This window comes from Anopheles stephensi, chromosome 3 (genome assembly GCF_013141755.1).
Source record: "Anopheles stephensi strain Indian chromosome 3, UCI_ANSTEP_V1.0, whole genome shotgun sequence".
Classification (NCBI taxonomy): Eukaryota; Metazoa; Arthropoda; class Insecta; order Diptera; family Culicidae; genus Anopheles; species Anopheles stephensi.
The window spans coordinates 74,733,886-74,759,611 of record NC_050203.1 but is presented as its reverse complement, the minus strand read 5'-3'; the positions used below and the strand labels follow the sequence as shown (position 1 = coordinate 74,759,611).

Here is a 25,726-nt window from a genome sequence, read left to right as displayed (position 1 = left end):
ATAAACGATTACAATCGCTCCATGAGCAACCACCCTGGAGCTGCGTTCATGTTTGTTTCTCCAATTTCCATCGCCCTGATATTCGTCCGTTGTGTTCGTCGTTTTTCGGGGCGATATTGGGGCCAACAGGCTCGGACAGCAACTACATATCAAGGTCCGGCCAGAAAGCAATGCTATACTCTCCACGCCTTTTCGTGTTTTTTTTTTGGTTCGGCCCCCTCGGCCCCAATAAAGCAGAATTTTATTTGCTGTCTAGCATCAGCTTATAAACGGTTCAAGGGTACACACACACACCAGTGAGCGGAGCGCGCACATGACATCCTCCAGCGGTTCAATAATATTTCCCTCCGAAAAATTATGAGACCAGACCCCGCTTCTCGGACGATGTCCGTGTAGCCCAAAACAGTGGTCCAGCTAAAGGTCAAACGGCTAATGGGGTACAATTTCGAGGCATCATAAAAAAATATGATTTTTCCCACAAATTCAGTGGTAATGTTAGTGATGATGATAATGTTCGCAGTAGGCGGTGTAGCATTTGACATCTAGAGGGCGCTGTTTTATTTAGTATCCGCTCATAGTTCTACTAATGTGCTGAGTCGCCGTTGATATTAGTATTCTGAACAAGAGTAGCAATCTAAAACGATTCAAAACAATAGGTTAAAGAGTTAGTAGTAGCTAGAGAGATCTAGATCTCCAAAATCAGGAATAATTAGTTGAAAGAACTACTTGTCGTCGCAGAGATCCGAAGCATTACCAAAGAATTTAACCAAATATTCTTTCGAAAAATCAGTTTTATTTCAGTTTAATCATTATAAGTGATTTGTAACAACACCTAAAATATGTGTATGTAGAGAATGTGTTTCAAGAAAATCCAGGTCAAGTTCAGGATTTCTTTTAAATAACTAGCACGGAAAATATTTTACCCAATGTCCGCCTCTGGACCATCGTGTGCTAGGGCCACCAAGAATTTCACCCATGGAAAAACAAGCCGTCAGACAGGCAGACGCGCAGATTTTTGGAAACAAAAGGAGGCCATAGAACGTGCAGTGTCGCACAAATTCCGCATGCATGCATCTTCGTCGGCGTCGTTGTCGTCGTTGTCCACACAAGGAAAGAACAGAAATCCAATGTTGCGTATTTATTTATTTATGCATTTATTTATGGGTCTTTTGCTCGCGCGTCAGTGTACAGTGACAATCACATACACACACACGCGCGCGCCAAGCCATAGAGGCCATTTATTTCGAGCAAGCATTTTATTTCCAGCCATGCCAACTGTCGTCTGTATTTACGACCCACAACAACGGCGTGTTCCTGAGAGCTTCACTGCTCATCTCATGCTCGACTCGATGTGATGCCGACCTCCGCGTGTGTCCCGGGAGGCTCTACCAAAAAACCACTCGTGCTCGTGCCCGGGCACCTGATGCGATGTGTCGTTGGGTCGTTTATTTTTGATGCGGTCATCAATGCGACATTCGCAAACACTCGGGATGCGGAGTGTCGCTGGGGGAATTCATTCCTGCCCTGTGTGATGGTACTACTCCCATGCTCGTAGTGTTGTCTGGAAGGATTATTTGCACGTTTTGGACAAATAGTTTCAAACTCTTGGTAAATGGACAAGCGACCAACGGACGACCCCGGTACATCAGGCGAGCATTTGGAAGGAACTCATTGGATTTCAAATCAATATTACCATTTTCCTGGTCGAGAGCGGTTTTCTACGGAACGCTCTTGCACGTCCTGATGGCCCTAAACGGTTCCCAGAAAACGTGATTTGTTGAGGTACGATTGTCATCGGACAATTTGTAAATTCTGTCACTTGCAGGACACGACTCGAACATCTCGTCTAGAACAAATCTCAACGACCAACAGCACAAAGCCCTTGTGATCGTTGGTGAGTTTATCCTCCGACGGCAGAGGACACACGCCTCCGAGAAGTAAGCAATGGCTCCATGTAAAACAATGCGCAGACAATGTCAAAATCATAAACACTTAACCGAACCAAACCACCCGACCCTTCCCGACCCAAAAAAGACAAAGACAAACCGGCTGATGGGAGTGGTACAACACATTGGGACAAATTGAACTCTTCCTCAACACACAAAACCACATCCAATTTGTGGCGCAGAGCACCATGGCTGCCGCCTCATCTCAGCCGGCGATAGTCTCAAGCAGTTATCCTTGATCACAGCCTCCGGAGATCCTCGCCCCGACTTTCCTCACGCGGCAGAGCTCACAATTTTCCATGCATTACGCTTGCAAACATTCAGGCGCAATGAGCGTCCCTTGAGGGACGGTGGTGCACACGATCGGGAAAAGTGGGTAAAACTTCGCATACGGCAAATGACTTGCGATCGATATTCAATTTCACCGGGTACCTCGTCTCCTTCCTTCCTTTAACCTCACCCACCATGGGTCACAACACCCTGCTGTTGTGCCACTCTGTGGCCCGTGTGGACACAGGAAAAGGTGAAACGGGCGGACACGCTCTAAATCGTTGGTGCGCGTATAAATGATTTACTTGTCTTCACGGGCGACCCACCACCAGCGTGCCCTGGGTGACTTGCCCCGACGCGGTTGCTTTCCCGCATCCATCGCAGCAGCAGCAGCAAGTGAGATGATGTGCCCGGTGGGAAAATGGATCCGAGATTTAGTGAAACGTGATGCGATTGGTTTTGAAACTGCCATTCCATTAGGTTGATGTCAAATAAAATTATCGCCCGTATCGCAAACACATTCTCTCTGCTTTGGGCGCCGGGATCGGTGGTAACTTATCGTCTGAGAACACACACGTACAGAATCCATCTGCAGCCGTTGCTTTTTAGTGACGAAACAAACCGATATTCATAAACATTGACTCCTTTCGGTTCTGGGGAAAAACAATCCACTTGGTTTTGCTATTAACAAAGTAAAAAGTTGTACAAAAACGCGCTTTTGTGATGCGCATTGCATACATTTAGGCTACAAAAATCGCCCCAAACCCATAAAGTAAGGGAAATATGAGCTTTTAACCATTGATAAAAGGCTTGTTTAACTTGCTTTTGCATAAGATTGCCAACGGGGGACTGTTTTTTCCTCATCCCGTTCACATCACATTCTAGAAAGGAAATCTTATCTAACCTTTGCACCAGTATATTGCTACCTTTTAACAAGCGCTAGAGAGCCGAAACGCCGGAAGCATGAAACACAGCCGCACCACTACCAGACCATGCCACGCTGCCTTGCAAACCCTGTGCTGTAAATGTCAGCGAGTAGTGAAGAATCCAGGTCGATCAACGTCCGCCGGTTGGGAGATGCTTGCAAAACATTCAATAGAGGAAAGACTCACAACAGCGGATCTATGGAGCTGTCGAGGATGCGATGGGTGGTGGTCTGTGTGAATTGTAGGCCTGTGCCATCGCCGTGTCCATTTAATGCAGATAGTCCTTCAGATCGGAATGGCACGGCAGAAACGATTTGATGGACCAGAACACTGCTGTGTGAGTGGCTCTAGAAAGGGGGGGAAAAACACGGAGGAAACGACCGTGAGAGAAAGTGGAACTAGGACTTGCTTTTATGTTTTGCCTCTTTTTCTGCATTCCAGTTAAGGTCCTTTAGGCGCAAAGCGGACGTTAGAATTACGGATGCAATGACCTGGTTTTTTAATCGATAGTAAGGCTTGCAATAGCGTTTGCAATATGGCCGTGGTTCATCACTCTTTCCTGTAGCGTGTGTTGATTGTAATTATTTTCCTGGCAAAGTTTAATGTCAGTAAGTTTGCAGTTCTGGACGGTCCTCAAATCCAGGCAAATCTTCCTTTTAAAAATCCCGTAGAGTGAATAGTAATGTGCCAAAAATAGCTTGAATGGTGCAGAACTTCATGCTTGATGTTATCATCTCACCGAGTTCTCGCTCGAGCCGTCGATTACAGAACGACCGCCCGGAATCGATCCAATCCTTCTGGGATGCATCAACCGAGTCTCACCTTTCGGTCCCACATTACACACAACACTCCCTTCCCGTTACTGCTGGATTGTCCTTCTACCATTCTTTTCACACAGCACAAGAATCAGAGAAGCAGAATTATCAACTGAGCCTTAATGCTCTAATAATTAAGCTCTTAAGGTGAGCTCTCTCTCTCTAGGATGGCACCGGGATGGGAGGGTTCTCGATTGCACGACGCTATAGCCAGCCCGCCTATTATGTGAACACTTCTCTTCATCCGCGTACGCTCATGCTTCGGTGGTGTGGTGCAAAAGGCCAGCCATCATTAAAAAGGTTTATTGAGGTAGAGCAAATTACGCGCTGTTAGTAAGTGTGGAAAGAGTGTTCGAGAAAATGGGACCATGCGGTAGGGCGTACTTCAACGTGTCTGTGTGAGTGGTTTCGCAAGGATTACTGCATCCCACGAAAACGGTGATGAGCGCCATACACGCAGGATGCCTCCGTATACTGCTAACTAGCGCCATGAAGTACAGCTGGTCGGGAAGACAACGAAAGGTACTTATGGAGGATAAGAATGGGAAAATCAGACATGTTTCAGAAAAGTAGCTCACCGTAACAAATACCTTCCGAGCGTTCCTAGCCACAATTTCACCGCTATCGATGCCTGAAACAAACGCACACTGGATCTTCTTTTACGGATGGCATAAAATGACTGATCCTACCTAGCAAAACAGGACACAACCGGTGGTAGCTTCCAAGTGTGACACACCACACATCCGACGGGAGGATTAGATTTCCTGTCACCAACACGGGCCACGTTTTTCGACCGACGTACTCACTACTCTGCACACTGGCTGCAAGGAGGAGCCACCAAGCGGATGTTTTTGATGTGACACCCGGCCGTAAGTATGGTGGCGTAAGATGCCGGGGACGGGCGCATGTCTGGCGATGATTGTTGTGATTCACAAAACCCAACTCATGGATGGATTTCGAGCGAAACGCGCTCCATCTTGAGACGGCGGACGGTCACAGATGCATGCAGCCACACGACACTTACGCCACGTTTTGCCATTGTTTTTGCGACGACCAAGACTGTCCCGCGTATCCTTGCGGGCGTCTACGTCAGACGAAATGCAGCAGCAGGGCAAGAAAAGGAAGTTGCCGCTTTTTTTTGTTACCGTCTCGTGGTGCTGGTGTATTCTCGCTGTTGGTCATCTGTCAGTTGCAGAAGCCGGTAGAAGAAAGCCGTTACCAAGAAATGTGTTACAGCACGAATTTTCAATGACGTCTAAATGACGGTCGAATAGATACTGTTAAGCGCCCTCTTGGAGTTTATTTGGCTTATAGAAAGCATTGTTTCATGTACACAGCCGTAACTATCTGATAGGTTATTATCGAGCTTCTTCTTCAGATTTCAAAGTCACATTTGGAATGACGGATTGCATACTTTTAGGCGGATTTTGTTGTTCCCTATTTTAAAGTGGTACATGCTTACTTATCATGACAGCTTGAATGTCTATCGCGGAATGCTTTTATGTCTTAAGATCGGCATCAGCAAACCAAGAAGGATAATGCGAAAGAATCCCTCTTAAGAACCTAACTTTACATTTTTTTGTTTTATTTATGTCCACGTCCACATCAATATAACATTACTTTGATCCTTCCGTTGAACCCCTTTGCAAAATTCTTTACTGTTGGGAGGGAGAAAAATGTAAAGGTCCCGTTTCGCCGCAGACTTGAAGACGCCCGGGAAGATTATGAAAACGGTTCTACGAAATCTAAATGCTCAGGGTGGGAAGCAAAAGGATGAAAGCGGATGTTTCTACGGTCACATCGAAAGCTTACACTAATGGTGAGCTCTGCCCAGTCAGCTGCGGGATTTATTTGCGCTTGCACCTGTCGGATAGAATAATTCAAAATCATGCACGTTATGGACCGAAGAAAGCCTGGGTGGTTTTTTTGTTTCCTTCCTTCTTCAAACTAACCTCTGAGGAATCTGTGGACTAACGTCTGGCCCGCTGGCGATATGCCGTTGGATACATAAATTCGATTGGGAAGTGCGGTGGGATAGAAAAAACAAACCTTTAGTTTTATCATATTTTAAAATTTATACCGTCATTCCCAAAAAAAAAATACAATAACGCATTCGGGCTGGGAAGAGTTCCCAAAAAAAGTTTTACATTTTCCCCGTCATTCCACAGCAATAATGTTACCCAGCTTCCGATCGAATTTTCGCCCTTCGTCCCCCCCCCCTCGGAAAAGTCCGTTTCCAGGAAGGCGTACGTTTCCGATACAACCGCTCGTGACGCAATTTTCAGCACATTCTTGACCATTTTGCGGAAAGCATAACGACCGCCGGGGTCTACCATGGCCGTACCTAATCATAAATCAATTTCCATCGCTTCACACCGGGCTCGTACTATCTTGGCGAGCGAAGGAGAGAGATCCCCTGGCAACTATAACAGGACCGTTCGCTCCCACACGCCATACATTTATAATACACACATTATAGCGAACCATAAAACGAAAAAAAAAAACAGGAAGAAACAGCGTGCGCGACTGGGCGAAGAACCACGCCAATAAATTATCGCTTTAAATAACTGGCCCAACTTTCGGCCGAACCTTACCCATTGGTGGTGCTGCGTGTCTCCAGTGGGCAGGTTTTGGCTAGGCATTGCCATGGGCTAGTTAGATTTTATCACACACAATGGCATCCACGGTGGAGTGTCCGAGAAGAAAAACCAGAGCTCACTCCTCAAAAGGGAGTTTCACACGAACGATGTCGAAGTTTTCCCTGTGCTGGGTGTTTTGTCCATCCGAGTGGTCGAAGAACAACATCTGTTTTTTCGATCGGCGAACATAATAAATTGGATTTCATAATCGATATAGAAGTAGCAGCTTGTGCACACTGTCGAATATTATTGATAGGGTAGTGTTTGAATGTCCGAAATGATGACTAAGTTTTGTATGTTGGACCAAACAAGTACCGGTTTTGCCAAGTCAAATGACAAGCGTCAGAATGTCTAAGGACCTGGTCTAGAATCTGTGGAGCTCTAGGATTCAGGAAATTTAGAACTTGACGGGCACAAAGATATTATTGTTTATGATCTCATATGCATCAAGAATAGCGAATAAGTCAGCTAGACAAGTAAAGTCTAAATCTAGGACAGGCAAGGATCTCTACAGGAATCGTACAGGAAGTATAACGACAAATCCTGGAGCACACGTCGAACCTGTCGTTGATCGCATACAGTGGATTTTAGAGCAAGGATCTCTACAGGATTCGTGATGTGATGTCAGTCAAACTGTAGCTGCAATGAGTTTTAGATGAGCGGATACCGACTGTTTGTCCTGATATACGATTCCTGTTCAAGAAGATGAATATTATCGCCCTCGGGGTTATTCAACACGTGCGCGCAAGGACTAGGGGTGATTAAAATAAATAAAAAATTTCATCAACTTCTTGCAAAACCCTCGAGGGTTACTAATGTCCCTTGGAATAGTCAAACATACTTTACCAACGCCAAACCACTACACACTCGACCAAGGTTTGCTCTGGCTGGAACATCCGGTAGAATTTCTATTTCCTTTTTGCCCCTTTCGTCACCCGTCATGACACACCCTGGGGAGTCGACTCGTTGTGTTTGTGTTTGTCCGCTACCAAGCTATAATATCCGGAGGACACTGTGCGCTCGTTCCTGGTTGCAGTTTGGGAAAAAAATATTTCGCTACAATTTATCACACCATTTCCGAACCGGGGTAAGAACTTTGTACTGGGCGAACGACTTTTGCCAATTGCCTTTTCTGAACGTTACTTATGAAATACATTCCATTGAGAGTGAACTTTTCTTTTGCGTTGTGTCTTACTCTAACGATGTTGCGTGTTACATGCGAGATTTTTGAAACTTTTGCACTCTTTTTGCACTCCTATCTTTAAAGCTTGATCGCAGCTTTGCTTCTTTTAGAAATATTGTGCATCGACAGCGGAATAAGCATGGAGCACAACAGTTCGGAAGATGGGGAGGTTGTGTACTAGTTACTGGGTGCGCTCTGTTGCAACGAGACGGATGCCCGTTCTGTAATCCTATTTGTACGGGGATTGTCCGAAGACTTTGTAAAGACATCGCAGTACGCTTGAGGGGATTTCCGTATGGATTCTAATGTGAGAAGCAGTTATACACACACACACTCTCGATGTTTGCGATAAAAGCTCAGGATACGTACAGGAACGATTTTATTCTTGGGATTTTCCCTAGGACAAAGGCTTAGACAAATCATACTCCTTAAAGCTATTTCAGATATTTAGCAGAAATATTTTTAGCTCGTTTTGTAATGTATAAAGGCTTCTATTTAATATCTTTTTTCCTCAAAAGTCAACAAATCTTGCAACAGTACATTTAATCTACCAACGGCACATAAATTGAAACAAAACATTAACCAACGCGAAATTTTATAACCCCTGGAACCCAAGACTTCGCTTCACCCTCTAGCCAACAAATCACACCAGCCGACCTCAGCGTCTGTTCCGATAAGGTGTGTCGGAGGCTACAATTTATGTGTTTGCCTGCTCACCTTCTCCCTATATCCCAACGGAGAGCATAAACCTTGCGAAGGACCCGATCCGATCCGTCCGACGTTTCTATACAAATTCTCTACGTAGCCCCCCCCAAACGTGCTAATCTAACTAAAAATAAATTCCCCGTTCACCAGCTCAAAGACAAAACCGAACAATACTCACTCAAGTCCACCAGTTTTTCCTTACCATCTTCCAAAACATACCGAGCGGTGGGTAAAGTTTTCGGCAAATAATGCAAATTACATTCACAAAAGCTTTCGTGTTTTTGGAGTTCGCTTTTGAGGGAATGGTTTTTGTATTTGCAAAAAGGAGCTACCACCACACTTTCATGCTCCAAATACCTTCTGCAGAGGCTAGAAAGGTACACCAACCGACCCGGACCTGAATCGGACCGATGGGAAAACCCCCCAAAAAGAAATGCTGCACGTTCGATTATCTGTCAGATCGATGATAGAACATGATATCGCTCGGAACCAATGATCGAGAAAATGGGCTTCGCTGGAGAAGGCGGACGAAAGAACGACGGAGGCAGCAGCACACTAAAGCTTATAAAGCAAAATCGGTTCACATAATCTCCCATGGCACCCACTTATTTTGTCTAGCTGCATAAACTAGCTCAACAATGAACTCGAAGGGATTGGTGCAGAACGTGAACGGTTGACCCCTAAGGAGGTCGGGAACTAAGAGATTGGTGATTTTAAATGAATAACTCTCTGTCTAGTGATGCAAGAAGATCTTGCACTTGTTTTAAGATTATACAAGAATAAGTTAAATAGCTTCTCATAACATGAATACAAGCAAATAAAAAAAGATAAAAACTGGAAACAAATGAAGCAAAAATGAATGACGCACGTGGGAATTGAATGTATTCAAGATGAAAAAGATAGATCACACGTTCTAAAACTGAAAGCATCGCACAGTAGGGCTCGTAAGTGAGAATTTGGCAAACAAAATATCATCAATAACAGTGAAAAGAAGCACCAAAAAGTTCACCAAGAAACATAAAACAGAAAAAAAACCAAGACGAAAGACACTTGCAAATCCCTTATGACAACAATTTGACGTTTGAAGAATTTCCATAGGAAAAGAAAAGCAAAAGCTATTTTTAAAATTTAATCTTTCTAAGCTTAGGGACACACGAAAGTGTTAAAAATAGAGAAGCTAAAAGCTGCTGCTGTTCGGTGGAGCATTCGCCACCATTCCACCAATTGGGCTCAAAAATCTGACAGGCGTTTATGAATGGCGCGTCGTTGTTTGCGTTTTTTTCCCCCAATCTCTCTCCGTTCTGTTCAATGTGCGTCACATAAAAAGTAGCAAATCCATCCGCAAACGCAAAATTCCAATGCCAAACCTTGCTCTCGTTTGCTCTGGTGGAGTCAAAGCAAAAAACACACAAAACGCGAACAGAAATTGACATGACAAAAGGCTCAACCGCAAAACCTGTCACGGACGATTTCCAAGGATGACGACGACGAGTGCGCGGTAGGTTAAGGACTGGCGTTGCGTTTTCACCTCCCCAAAAAATGGGGGCGATTATGATGGTGTGGTGTGTATGGTGTGCGATGATGATGATGGTTGGCCAACATAAATCGATACGATTGCCTCCCTGTTCTTCCTGAGCTTCAGTTTTCCCTGCAAACCAACACACACAGAGCAAAAAACGGTGTCTACCGTTCTGAAGCCCATTGTTTTTCCCGTCAATATCGAGGAAAAACCTTACGTTTGTGTCCCTCACCACTACACTTGGCCGTCGCTTAGAAAAAAAAGGCCTGTCTACATCAAAAACCTCAATGTGTTGCACAATGTGCCTCCTCTAATGGTGGCAAGCGTTGACAAGGACCCACCGTACCAAGGCCGGGTGGTGTGGACCAATTTGCGAGGTGCGGGCCATTAGACGCGAACTTGGTTGTTGTGAAATATGTATCGTCGATTGACGACACCCTTAGTGGCACCAGCTTTGACTCGCGGCGAGACGCGAAACAGAGAAAGTGAGAGTGTCACCTATCTGCTGCTGGCCGTGTAATTGGGTTCGTTAAGAAGTCGTCATCGTGCGCCTCTCTGTCGTCAGGACTTTTCCACGCGTTTCCAGAAACGGATGGCCGGGTTTTTGGTGTTGGGTTGTGGTTTAGGTTTGATTAATGGTTGCAACGTCACAGCCGAGAGAGCACACCTAACGGAAGACTTCCCCCTTAATGGCGAACTCCACCCAGAGCCTGCAGGATATTTCAACTTCAATTTTATTCTACCGCAGTGGGAGATAATTTAATGGACGACCATGATGGTTAGACAAAATATTAGAAAGCCTACCGACCAAGAACAGCTGTGACCAGCCACAGTCGACCGATTTACAATCACAAGCAGTGAGGTTTTGTCGACCAAAAATCGCGCGAGAAAAGCTTCAAAAAGTTGGCTGACTTTCCCGACAAATCCCGCAGCAGAATACGGCGGGGGTAAGCATGCTCAACCACGGCTCACCAGTTGGGCGCGTTGAAACGGTTTGTGAGTTGTTGGGGATTTGAGTTATCGATTTTTCTAATCCGCACCAAGCACGCGACAATGTTCCGCGGTCCGTTTCGGGGAAAATGGAGGACACAGTACACCGAGTGAAACCAGTGCTCGTTCTCTCTAGGGAGGAGGAGGAGTTTTTGAATGTATAATTTTTTGATGCCCATTTTCTTTTCGTTTCTCGAAGGTAACCAGCACGCCCTATTAGACGATTGTTTCTCAAGAACTGCTAATTTCCCTCCCGTGTATACCAGGCCAGAGATCGGAATATCGGATTATCAATCACTCTCGACCGATGACGTGCCTTGCTGCTTGATTAAATTAAACCGGAGAACAAAGAGCTTCCCAACTGCGGGACCAAAATCAAGAACACCCAGCAACTCCATCAAACTGCGATTTGTGAGGTGTGAAAAGTCGCATAAATTAGTTTGGCTTCAAATTAAATGCTCATCAGGCGCGAAATTGATAGGGATGGGAATTGGCGTCTCTTCGCCGCAATGAAGCTCTCCATTCCCCACTGAAGAGACTGACGAGATCCAAGAACTGTCCGGGATGTCCGAGCAAAAAAGGTGACTAATTTGACAGCGGAATGAATACCTTTTTCCTGAAACTTTTCTGTCCGTGGACAACCCGTACCGGGGGTCAAACAGATCGACGTCAATAGACGACAAATGAATGCTCTGTGTTCTTCCTGACTTCCTGAGACTCTTCGGGCTGATTTTCCATTTCATCAGGAATTAAGTAATTAAGCAATCAACTCTCGCTTCCGCGAGCTGTTGGTCTATTCATAAAGTTCACCGTCACTAACCTGTCTCAAAGAATGATCCGAAATCCGTTGATTGAGTGTGATGGGGAGTCTTGCTGGAGCAGTAGCAGCAACAGCAGTAGCAGCTAACGATCTGTAACGAAACCCAACGAGAAGAAGGAAAATTGTATTAAAGCTACATTAGCTACGCGGAGGACAGCCAAAAAAAAACCTTTCGTCAAGATGTTGGGATTTCTCCAAGGAACCACCGTGAAGTTGCATGTTTAATGCCAGTTCCCCTTTCATTTTCTTTCGAGGTTTAAATTCTGCCAGACTAAATTTATCGTTCCCGCAAGCGCAAGGAAAGTTTACCTCCACGACGATAGTTTTGGACGAGGGAAAAGCGATATAATTTTTGATTGCCACCCCTGATAAGCAAAAGCCGGAGAACCCTGGGCGGACGACGACTAGCGAGTCGTCAGCGTAAAACTTCCACCACGCTCCAGTACGCGCTTTGCTGCTGCTGGGTTTGAGTACTTACGGGACCCTTCCCCGTCCAAAATCCATATCCAGATTTTCGTAAGAGTTCGGCGAAAGTTGCCGCGTGCGGTCTCTATAACCAGTTTAATCTGATCCAAGCCATCGAAAAACGGGCTGCCACTAGACATGCTGGATATTTGGATAGGAGAAGCACACGCTTTTGCGATGCTTGCCACGATTAAACTATTCACGTGGAAAACTTCACGAAACGACAAGGGTCCCACCAGTCCTTACCAGTAGAGTTCGCCGACCGCTCCTAGGCAGTGAAGTTTGATTTGGGCTTGAATTATTAAGCAGCACGTTATTAAACCAATAGCGCGGTATTCCGTGTTTGCTACCGTCGCCCAAGGTACATATTCCGAACGCTTTAGAGGTCAAGTTGTCGCATGTTGTCCCGTTTGGCGCGTTTCCGAAGATATGTGGGAAGTTTAGTCGATTACCTTCCAAGAAACGGGTCCCACCCACCGGGATCCTAGCGCGGGCGCCCTCGGTCGGGATCCAGGGATGTTGGAATTGGAAAGTTTTTTGGCAGCCCTAGGTGGGTGTGTGTAGGTGTCTTGTTTTCAAAAGAAAAATTGAGGACGGCTCCAGAAGCCTCAGGGCAACCACCGCCACACATCTTGTGCCATTATTTTCGATTAAGGCTGGCGTCGTCCTATGGGTACCTCACACGACGACTTAATCTATATTTCATGTGCAGTGGCGAAGGTGAAGTTGGTTTTCGGTAAATGGAATGTCTTTCCCATTCCAGCACGGTTTCCAGATCTTCGTCCAACATCGTCCCGCAGTGCAATCGATAATTGTTCTAGACGGCAACACAGCAACAGCAAAGAAGCAACTTTAGTTTTGCGTGTTGGCACATGGTCGTGAGGTACCTCTACCCCTTCGGTTATGTGTGTTTTTGGATCAAAAATTTACCATCCGATGATAAATTGATGAACTTCTTCCAATTGCGCCAGCGACGCTGAGCATTGGCCAGTGGTGTGTCGCGTCGCCTCACCGCAGCATAAGGATTAGATAGGCTCATAATTATGAAAATTAGATTATTTCCTTCCACGGTGTTCAGACAGGCGGGACCAACGTTGTAGGACGCACATATGCCATGCTGGCCAGTCCAACTCGTGTACCAAACACACGACTACCCATCGGGACTCGTGCTTATATTTAGGTTTGGGTTGCGAAATCCATTTTATGACAACACACTTTCTCAACGACACTTGCCAAAGTTGAATTTATCCGGCATTAGACCACACCGAATTCGCACATAAAAACCTTTCCAACATGGAACTCTCGCTTCCCCGTATCTCCAGGTTGTCCACATGTTCCAGCAACGAGACTTCGGTAGCAAAAAACAAAACGAGAAGGGACAAACACGTCTGATGTGAGAAAAACTGCTGAAGCCCCCCTTAATGTCTGCTTCTACTGCAGCCAGGGTTCAATAAACATATGGCATTGCGTGACTGGGGCACGTTTTTGCTTGCCTGACGAAGAAGTATTTTAGGTGCAGCCGTCGCAGGTCGTGGTAGTTAAGTTGTTCGTCGGTCGGCAGCATGAGGATGCGAGCGCAGAAACTTGCCTTCCTTTTAGTTATTTTCCTTGAACCCATACCCACACACACACACACACACGCACGCACGCTAACGTATCGTGCGGACATGCGGACCAACAACTCAAACACAGAAATTACTTTCCTTCTAGAACTCTATAGCGCAGAACGAACGTCCAGGTCGAAGAAGCCCGTACACACAGGAGATACGACCGCGCCCGGGAGATATGCGAGCAGGTCGCGGTTGGAAAAAAACGAAAACTCGCGCAGTACTGAGCACACAAAAAGGGGGGGAAAACTTATTGAAAATTCAAACCACGGAAACGCTTCCAGCAGGTATTTGTATGTAATGCCCCGTTCATGCCCAACGCAACCAAGGAAAGCTCTTCCTCGCTGGACTGGACATGGCGGTGGCTATGGTGACGGGGTAGTCGCTTTCTATTTTCTTACCTACAACAGTATGCGCGCGAGTACTTATCCTTGTGCTCTCCCATTCTACTCACTCTGAACAAACTGGCCTTGCCACCCATTTTAGCCCACTAATATTTGGTCAGCTGTTTCCTTCGAGCCGAAGCTTCAGTCCCTATCGCTCTTCTACCGAGTGTCGCCCCTTTCCGGGTCACCGCAGTCACAGAATTCAATTAAAAAGTTAGCAACTCACGTGCTTCAACCTTTCCCCCGAAGTGTCCCGAGTTCAAACGCTTGGTCCTTGGGCTAGAATTCAGGATGCGGGAAGGGTAGAAAAGCAGTACAAAAAGGATATTTATGTAATGGTACAAATTGCTGACCGCTGCCTGAGATCGTTGTACAAAAAAAAGGGAGGCATCAACAGCAACCAACATTAGTGGTACTGAGAGATTTGTGTTTGTGTGTGTGTTGCTAATATATTTTTGTACGCGTATGACTGCCGGAAGTGCGGATAACGATAAACAGCGTTGAAGTTGCTTGATTAATAGCAAACCAAGCAGCAACACTTGTTTTTGTTTTATCATCAATTACTGTTTTGTTGAAAAAGAAATCCTTCAGGTATGGAATCTATATCGCCAAAGCGCCAAGAGGTATGCAATCTATATGGCAAAACTGGTGAACTATGTTTTATTTTTAGATTATTGGCTTTTGACCTGCTGTACGCAGCAAAGGCTTTCAAGCTAAGGATAAAATTAATTCAAGGAAGGACAAAAGCATAAGAAACATCTGAACTTTCAAACAGTGAGCAAATAGTGAATCAAAGTCGTGAAGTTATTCGTTAAGTTATAAGAAAATTGAGTCAAATCATTTGCATACCACCACCATAACTTATCTATTATCAAATTCAAAGATGTTATTTATTTATCTGTTATGGTGAATATTAACTCTATTAAAAATATAAACCAGCTTCAAACGCACGCAAGATACATTGCGCCTGAAGATATGCAATTTACTAGGCAAAAGTGACATAGTTGTTTGATGTTAGTCTCTTTCTTATTTATTTTGATTTTTGACTTCTGGAAATGCGAAAGTTGATGACCTAAATTCCAACAGAAAAAAACATACCACAATCTATGCAATGCACCGATGAAAAACGCCTAAATGTATGCAAATCTGGTACCAAAAACGGTTAGAGCGCTTTATTTTACTTTTCTCGTTTATTCAATTTACATTTTTTACGTTTATTTATATTCGTTTTGTTTAAAATTTTGTTGATAAGTTTATATGTAATTTATTCAACTCAATAAAAGATAATTAAATTTTGGTCTCTTAAAGTCCTCCTTTTACTCTTTCTTTTTCTTGTCGAACTCTTTTTTATCTGTCTTTTAATTAAAGCCTCACAACCTACAGCTTTCAACTTCTTTTCTCGCCATTCTTACCCTTCGAATCGGTAATTGAGTACATCTAACGGCACTTAACTTTTTGCGGTCGATGCAAATCAACTACCCAGTCTCTCTTCCACACACACACCCATCGCACCAAAGAGCAAACATTGTCTTTTAATTGAAATTCTTTTCACTTTTTCCCCCCTTCAGCTGTTTGTTGTTTGGCTGTGTTTGTGGTTCCTCCCGATTCAAAGAACGATCTATCAAACGTTCATCCTTCCCTTCCGACACACACACGGCACTTGGAAGTTGTGAAATTGTTTGCAGGAAAAACGTCAATGACAACGTTACCGGTTCGGGTGACAAGTAGGCCGACTGCGAGGGACTGTGGCAAAAAACAAAAAACAATCCATCCGATAATGTGTTTGCATCATGTGGCGAGAATGCGTTGGCCTGCGTTTCGTAACACACCGCCGAGTGGAAAAGGACACTCCTTAAAAATCTGGAAAAACGAGCACCAGTTCCCTCGGTGTTGTTCACAATCAACTCGAAACACGAGCCAAAGGTGCACCGTACTTCTTCTTCAACAGGCACAACGACAACACCCACAGTGCTTCATCCACTTAACTGCGCCAAATTGTGCACAACTTCCCTCGACACGCAGCAGCGCAGTCTGTTTACTCCCTTTTTCCCTCTTTTTCATTTGTACGTATGTGTGTGAGTGTTTTTCCTAACTTTTTTTCCCCTTCTCGTGTATTGTACAGTGTCGAGTGGAAAAAAGTCTTAAATATTTCACCCAGAACACGAACGCCTCGTAGCGTCAGCAGCTACAATAACAACCTCCGATTACTATGGCCTTTGAATGAATGCAAGAAGAAAACCCACTTGGAATAGGCTCCAGAACGTTAGCTCGTGTGCGTTGTTAAGGGACAGAATTTATTGTGACATCGTGGGCTGAGGGCTGACTGCAGCCACACACACACAGCCCCACATTGCTTTCTGTTTCCGACAAAAAAAGCTGATCGTGTCCTGGGGCAAACCGTTCTCCAATTTGGTTTGTTTCTGTTGAGGCATAGGGATGATTTTGTAATTTTAGGAGGTGAAAAATAGAGCCAAACACGCGCCATCGTTGCTACAATTTTCCACCAGAAAAAAAAGTTCTACTGCTAACACAAACGAAGCCACTCTGAGTGAGTTGTTGCCAAAAAATAAACAAACAAACAAAACAGAAAAATAAATCTCCTTCAGAAGGGTGGTGGTGGTGTATTTGTGGGCTGGAAACTCGTGCCCAATGTAAAAGGAAAATTGTAGTCAAATTTAAAAACGAAAAACGCTTGTGCTTTTTCTGGTGGTACGTACATTTCGACGAATTCAAATGACGCTCACACACACACACTCCAATAACCGCCCTTACGCCTGTGCGCTAGGCTCGACACTGGCAGCGAATAAAAAGATGAATGTGAAAAATGGTGTTTTCCTTCAGCCAGCGTGTAAGGAATGTATTTAGCTGGTACGCAGGCGTTTCGGGCATAACCGAGGCACCGTGGAAAACCCACCCTCGGAAAAATGAAGCAGGCGGAAAGGCGGAGGAAACATATTATGAGCATCATTCCCACATTCCACAGGAGCACAACAGCTGCACAGTAACTCCGACAAAAGGGAGCAAAAGCAACTGATCAATAGAGTGGAAAATAAACCTTCGGATAAAAATAACACCTTCACACACACCCGAGCGGGAAACTCACCATTTCCTGTCTCCGGAGACTAGGTGTGTGGTTCCTGTGGAAAACACGACCAATAAAGACCAACAGAAAATGTTGACATTGGGAAGGATATAATTCTCGGCATCGATTTTCCTCGAACCCCGTTTCCCTCTCCGCGAGTTGGCAATAAGAGCAGTCGCGAGTCTTGAAAGATGAAAATACTTTTAATGAAATTAAACACTCTTCTCGGAGCGCTCCACAGTTTAGCCGTTCAATAACGAGATTCGAGCAATCGATGCACCTGCGCTAGCTGATAGTGCACACGGGCGGAGCAATTACGCAAAACTATTTTCCATTTGTTTGATTGTGTTCGAGTTTCCCGTGGCTGGGCGCCTGAGGAACAATTTTCCCCATAATATATCAAGGGATGGGAATTGAAAACGGTGAAGCTCGGGGCGCCTCACAATCGACAATTAAGATAATTAAAAAGCGCGTTCCTGGAGAGCTCCGGGATCGGAAGTTTGTTTTTCTCTTTGTTACAAACTGTAATAAAATGATTTTCCCGGGAAAAAATACTGATGTATGGCCACTTCTCGTTAGGTAAATAAATTGTGCTTTTTTTTGTGCGCAAACGAACAAGCTCATCAATAATAAGAGCTTTTCCCTGGATGTGTGCGCGTCAGGACTTCGATACGAAATAAAGCTGAGTGGCTTCGTATGCAGCATTGTGTGTCAAAAGAATCCACGGACGTTATCCAGAACAGCTTGTTTGGCTTTCCTTCGCAATCCACTTTGCTGCAGCTTAAAACGAGGACACAACGAATCGATGGACATATAAAACCGGGCCCCCCCTCCTACAAGCTGCTCTGGATTCGGCATGGCTAAGGACGACTGACTTTGGAAGCACAAAAAAAATAGAAGAAGAACCTTTCCCCATAGAAATAAACGATGTTTGGAAGCACCTCATAACTCATGAAGTATCGATTGGAATATTATTGGAAAATTCAATAGGCAGCCGGGGAAAACCGAAGAACTTGGAGGAAGCCACGGTTCCTCGCTTCTAGCCACCGCAAATCTCTTCCCACCGTAGAGTGTGGTTCTACGAAACGAACTTCTGCTGCTCCAGCTGCTTCGGGGCATACACACACAGAGGCGGCAATGAAGTGGGTAGCAGCACGCGCGTGTGACTGTCCGCGGTACGTGACTAAGATAATTTTTCCCAACTTTACTGAGCTCTCATCCCACATTGTTCGCTGAAGCCGGCCCAAAAAAAAGAAAGCAAAATCCCCAACCGAGCCCTCCACACTGAGGGCTGAACACCGTGAGGATACACCGCTAGACGAGAGAGAGCGCGCGTGAGTGCGTGTTGGCATCTGGTGACGGTCGACTACTACTCGCACACTTTTCACCACGCGCATCGTTCATCCTTTCGGGGGCGTATCCTTTCACTTAAGCCCTTGAAGATATTACGGTCTAAAATGGTGTTTCTTTGAAGAAGTATAATACGGTGGGGTGCGCTCACTTTCTTCCACGTTTCCGGGACGTGATGTGCGAAAGATGAAACAGCCGGATGCATGACACGCCGTGCTACGCTGCTATAACTGATGCTGCTTTGAGAGCATGTAAATAGCTACCGGGGACTAGTCACCGAAAGGATGTGGCGCTTCAAACCTGCGATACACATCGACGACGGAGGAGTCGTAGAGAAATAAATCAAACAAGTGTGTTGTAATATGTTGAGCGATCTTATTGCTTCATCGAACCGTAGAGCATCGAGATTGTTTTAACCAGGGCACACAGACACACACATAAAAGGGGGGGGGGGGGGGGTTCGAAACCAATCATGTGAAGAAAAGGGGTATTTTTATTAAAAAGACATTGTTCCTCTTTTGAGGGACAAAGAGTAGCGTTTTAAAGGATTCCTTCAACTAATTTTCGAGTTCACTAGAGTAATAGAACATCGACAGCATCCCTACTAATTCAAATATGAAATGTGGCCTAATTTTAGGCACTGGATGTTTGAAATTGCTTATTCTAGTGGATAAACCATCCCAGTCACAAACGCCTAAACCTATGCAAATTTTAAAACAAGGTTGCCTTGCTTGACTTGACATCCCAGAATTATTATTCAAAATGCTAAAAAATCCTTAAAATTTAATTACTTTCCTCGGAAACCGAGTCGGAAAATACCACTTTTAGCGCAAACTGTTTCATAAACATTATCTTTACGAATTTTCCCTTTTCAATAGACATATATGACAGCTTCATGAAAGCCTTTGAATGAAAGCCATGAACAGGCAGTATTTACAAGTAATTTCGAAATTTTGTTGCCTACATGTAGGCGTTTACTTTTCGAATAAATTATTTATCAATTATCTTTAAGAATCCTGTGCATACTGTAATCCACGACAAGAAACGCCTAAACCAATGCAAATTTTATTACAAAATGATCGGAACCGAAGTAACAAGGAGAGTTTCCACTCTCGCCTAACAATGTGACTTGAACATGGTTTTAATTTAATTTCGAACTAGTAGATATGTTTTACGAAGTGAAGTATCCCGAAATACCTTTCAAATAGAATACAATTTCGAATCGATTATTTTCCTCGTATTTTCTTGTTCAGAAAACAATTTTTGGTAGATCCGACTCGAAGAAAAAGTTCATAAAACAATTTTTGGCAGATCCGACTCGAAGAAAAAGGAAAAAGTAAACTATTTTGAGGGAAACTGTTCTGGAAATCTATTCTGAAAAACTTATTATCTCCTTCGTAATACAAATATGCAAGCAGCGGGCTTCCAAATTGACAGCTTTCTTCTTAGAAATTAATAAACTAGAAGTTATGTCCTGTGAGTTGCCTAACTCTAGGCGCTTAGTTTTTGAAAAGCAAATTTTTAACTAAACTATGCTTCAAAGTCGCAAAGTGCAATCCGCGTCATAAAACGCCTAAATCTATGCAAGTTTCGTGTCAAATTTACATTTATTAACATGACATCCCACAAATACTATTTTCCGTGCCAGAAATGATTTACAATTCGATTATTTTCCTCCTATCAATGTACGCTGTGTGACTCGGTCGAATAGAATTACGAATCCACAAAAGAATGTTTCGTAAATAGTGAACAGCGTGCATTCGTAACCAACGATTGCACCCTTCATGCCATGCAGTTGTCCAATATCGGGAGACTCCAAACCACAAGGCAACTGCAATGAAAATTGTCACTACCGATGTCAACAATCAGCAAAACATATTTTCCCTGTCTTCACCCACAAGCCCCCCAACTAACCCAACCCCACGGTGAAAAGTCAAATTGTCAATTGAATGAAAATTTGTTCAATACACTTGTTCCAACAGCCACACAAAATCGCAGAGAACGGTTTTCAGCCCCATCCGTACCAGACTCTTCACGCAAGGAATTAGCCGAAGCTTTTCGCCCGTGCGTCCTCTCTATCTCTGTCGGCGAAACGCGTAAACGCCACACGTACCGAACGTGTTCGAATATAAATTTAAATTGCAACGCGAACGGAAGCACCAGAGTTCGGCATTTTCTATTCAACGCAAAGCAGTGACTTCTCCTCACTCTGCATTCTCGATGTGAATCCGGCGTTGCCGATTACATGCCGATTTGATTGTGAAAAGTGTCAGCCTTGAATTAGATCGGATTGCTATCGGCTAGGGGGAGAGAGAGAGAGAGAGAGAGAGAGAGAGAGAGAGACAGCGTGGACAGGGAGTTGTTCTCCATCTCTGCAGAAAAAGCATCGAACGGAAGTGCCGCAAGCCGTTTACACCATTCGGAACGTGATGGGAAAAGACAGATTGTTCAAACACAAGCTCGCTGAACGGAACCGAGTGGGCTGGATATCTCTTGCCACTGCTTTTCCGAATTTTCCTCCATTAATCGCATTGAATGGTCAGCGGACGGACCACGCCACAGACTACAGACGAACATCAATGTTTAGACAACTGCCCACAATTCCATGCTGGCACTTCGCTCACAACAAACGCACACATACAAGGCGCCCTCGAAACTGGGGACGGACATATTTTTGTCCTTTCCCTTGGTGCTCTGTTGGGAGAATGCGTGCGATTGAATTTATGAATAAATTAGCAAATTCAATTCCACATTTCCGGTCACCATTTCTGCAGTAGAGTAGCGGGCACCCGCCTCTAGCCGGTCTCGCAGACTGTAGCCGACATTTGTGAAGGATATAAATTTGCTGACAAGCGACAGTAACAACACATAGCTCTTAGCGTGCTTAGAAAACAGTCCGACAGAGTTCACCGATAAAGTTTCACAGACAGCGTGTGTGGCTGTGGCTGTGACTGCCAGAGCGATTAAGTTCACCGTGGAAAAGGTACACAACAAACGGCTACCGGAAACAATTGGCGATAGATATCGGTACCCTAACGTTCATTTAAGGAGGGATCAATTCTGCAAACAACAACACACCGCATTGCACGGCAGGACATGCGCTCGGTTTGGCTGGGTGGATATTGCAGGGTTTTACGAATCGTTTTTAAAATTATGAACAGAATTATTGATTTCTTCTCTTTTCAGGAGTTTTTCGGTATTTAAGGGATACTTCATTTCTCTGGATATTATTTTCAAGGAGTTCTTCAATGGTTTAAATTTGTCTGTTAAAATAAGCGGTTTGATTACATCCTCCATACAGTTGCCAGTAATGGCAGATAACAACTATTGACAAGCGATTTATTCATACTTTATTATAGATATACCCCAATATTGTAAAGTGCTTTTCGGCCTTTCATATTGATAGAGGAAACGTGATAAGTCTTAGTTGAGATGAGGCGATGGCGATGATACGTCCACCAGAAAGGCCTGTAAATTGGATTGACAGCTGAAAGCACTAAACCGGTCGGGGGTATCAATGATCGTTGCAACAAACCAAGAAGTTGTTTTTAAAACAACTGTTTTTTTTTGTTAGTTTTTTAGGTAAAACACTCAGTTTTCATATTTTCGCATTTTTTAAAGGGTGGTGTGTTTCAGTTAAGTGTTTTAGCATATTTTTCACACAAATATTCGTAGTGTTCGATTTCACACATTTGCAATTAAATTCGCTTTTTTTCTTGGAATCTTTTTTTTCTTCTTGGCCTGCTCAAGGGAAGAGGACATCTAGAAGACATGACCAGGTCTATCTTCATAGACCTTTTGACATTTTGATTTGATTTTTGATTTTGATTCCACTAACTATTCGTCAAGTTAATAAGCCCACTGCTACAGAATAAATAATATTGTACACATTTATTGCCTGTTTACACAATCAAACAAATATTTACACAATTAAACAAATATTTCGATGCATGATTTGAGGATATATTCGAAATTTCAAATCATATCTCCAGTTTGCGAATTTCATTCTTTTCAATTCCTGAATATTGAAAGTATAGAATAAAATAATGCAACTGGATGTAAACCAAAGATCCTAGTGAAACCCCCTATTTAAGGTTCATCTGATTGGTTTAGTGATTCAACTCACCAAACATTTGCCTGCCAGCCCCCTAAAACCCTGCAAAACATTGCTTTGCGATAAAAAGCGACCGCGGTGATGGTCGGTGTTTGGTGCGGCGGTGGGCTCAAAGTACACAACAAACAGTTGTTCAATGGTGGTCAGTACAAAAACACCGCCATCGGACGGGGTTCGTCATCCTTATCTCCTTGGCTTAATTTATTGGACAAATATTAGCCGCCGTTTTGGGTTGGTGCGGGATGGTGGAGGCCAAGAGACGGAGAACCTGGGAACACGAGACGCCCAACATTAGAAATGTCTAGCGGCGGTGAGAGACGCTGTACCCCGTCGTGATACGCTACTACCGAGGCTCTATCGAGAATTCTATCTGCCTGCCCGCCATTCAGACACACACACACGCCAGGGATTCGATTTAAGTGCTGCATACAAAATGGGATTACTGGCTGTATTAATTGCGGAATAATTTAGCAAAGCAGCTAAAGACACGCGAAAAGCTGCCGTTGACAGTAACATATGGTGAAGGTATTAAGGGGGTGATGCATTAAAACTGATACCAGGCGAGGGGTGAGCTGATTTCGGGGTTCAAATCGAAAAACCTCCGCTCCATAATTAGACATGTTTCGGTTGTTGCTGTGAACAAAGGAACGCCGTTTTAATCGGTTCTATATGAACTGGTGGTAAGTGGGGAATGAATGAATTCGCGAAGAGAAATAGATAGGACTAGAAAATCGCTGGTAACTCCCCTGGTACGTATCGATCAATATTTAATGGCCGAATTCATTCATCAGGAAAAGGAAGTATGAGCCTCAGGGATTGAATGAATATGAAATCGAATCTTCTTCTATTTCTTTTCCCTTCAACAACATTTTATGACTTTACAGTGAAACAATGTAAAGCTTGTGCTTGTGTTTTTCCTCCTTACAGCGCAGATCAGTATCTCATGCATAATAAAAATTGCCCATAAATGCAATCCCCCAAAGGAGTTATTCCGAAAAACCCACATCAGCGCTTAAAGAAAAGATTTTTTGTTTCCTGTGACGAAATCAAATTAATTTTTTTTGGAACATTACACACACACACACACTCGCATCAAGTGAGCGGCGCCATCGAAAAAGGTCCACAGTTCCACGGACGGTAGAACCTAGCGAATGGTAGAACCAACCAAAATGCCGAATCATTGCCGTTCGCACAAAAACATGACATGCGCAATACAAATTCTATCGACTAGCGAGAAGAACACAACAGGGCGACTGGAATTCTGCCCGACTACCATTAAGGGACCCACTATAAAATGTCTCCCCCACTGTTTTCAAGAAACCGGGGCCTAGCAGCGATTCCCAACTTCCAGCCAAATGCGAAAAGACAAAAGCCGAAAGGATATAACACCTACTAGCCGGTGGATGTGGCTCTGCCAGGAGAGGACAGTTTAGACCATCATAAACTTCCCGTAACACCGTCAATGATGCCTGAGTCCCCCGTTTTTTTTTCCTTGTCTGTGTGACGACGTTTCGGCGGTGTAAATGTGTTACGAAAGTTCGCTCCAGCGCGAGGACAACTGGCTCTGCTCGGGAAAAGTGGAGCATTGGGAGACGTAAGGCACAAGACGGCGGGACAAAAACGATTCCATCAGCCAGTTTGACGCTGAGTTTTGTAGGATATTTGCAGATGACGATTCAAATCAACGGGCGTTACGCTTTCCTGCGTTGCTATTTTTAGTAACCGTCGTTTGGCCTGTCTCGCTTCCCTGCCATTCGCCGTTGTCCTGTTTTCCGTCAATTTATATCCATATCTTTAGTCTCCCGTAACGAAGGAAAGAATCTGTGTTTTTGAAGGACTTTTTTTGTGTATGTCCTATTCCGTCCATGGTCGTGATAAATGTAGCTACATATTTTTTGACGGAAGTAAAGCTCCTTTCTAGCAGCCGAATAGTCGGCATTAATTAATCAAGGCTCCTGCTCCATTCATTCTCGCCCGCCGCTGCTGCCCCAATTATCAGCCAGCTAATGAGACAGAGATAGAAGAACTAGTCTTATCAGGTTGTGAATCCATCGTTTTATGCCTTTATTCCACCACCGTCACGCCACATTCCGGGCCACGGTGATGGATGAACAACAATAGTCATAATAAAATTGGGCAAAAAAAAAGCCCACGCCACACAAAAACTCCAAGTCTACTACGGGAGGGATTTTTTCCGGCATTTGAAACGAACGCAAATGAGCAAATCTTTCCTACAGTTAGCGCGTTTAATTAGCCGCGATAAAATAGTATTTGTAGAAAGGAAACCTCATTTTTTCGTCGCCTTCGTCCACGTCGTGACGGTGCGCAAGACAGAGAGAGAGAGAGGTCCGATTGGGGGAAACATATTTCATTTTTATTGGGGTAATTTTCTTGTTTTTGCTTCCCCAAAAATCTAATTTGCATCATGCTCGCAAGAGAAGAAAATTGCACGTTTTAATCCTTTTTGGCTACGAGAATTGCATAGCTTTAGGCGCGGCACGCGAAAAGATTATGTAAAGCGCCTAAATGTATGCAATTAGCATGACAAAATTAGCTATTTACATGCTCCATATTCTGAGAGGCATTTTTGGTCATGATATCCCGGTTCTTTATCCTGAGCTTCTGCACAAGCTTTGCATGACTGTATTAATGGCACCATTAGAAGATTTAAACTGTTAATTCCTAGCAGAGAGAGAGCAGAGGCGCGCTTTCCAAATAATTACATTTTCCGTTTCGTTTCAAGTGGTCGGTACGCTTTTAAGTAGCTGACAGGATCAATCTCACCATGCCAACGGCAGTGCAAAAGTAAGTCGCTCGCACAATACATCTCATGTCATGTCGTTCGGGTGGCCGCTTCGCCCGGCCGATCAAGATCCTGGTGTGGCCCACGCGCACACAAGAACGGGAAC

General features: G+C 44.2%; 1 protein-coding gene across 5 annotated transcripts in view; it reads right to left on the bottom strand.

Moving 5' to 3' along the window:
* Positions 1–25,726, bottom strand: part of LOC118510750 (stress-activated protein kinase JNK) — a 61,059-nt gene that overhangs the window by 25,265 nt on the left and 10,068 nt on the right. For all 5 annotated transcript variants that reach the window (XM_036052989.1, XM_036052991.1, XM_036052993.1 and 2 more), the window contains exon 3: positions 11,814–11,904. The gene's annotated coding sequence lies outside the window, so the exon portion shown is untranslated. The remainder of the gene's footprint in view (positions 1–11,813; positions 11,905–25,726) is intronic.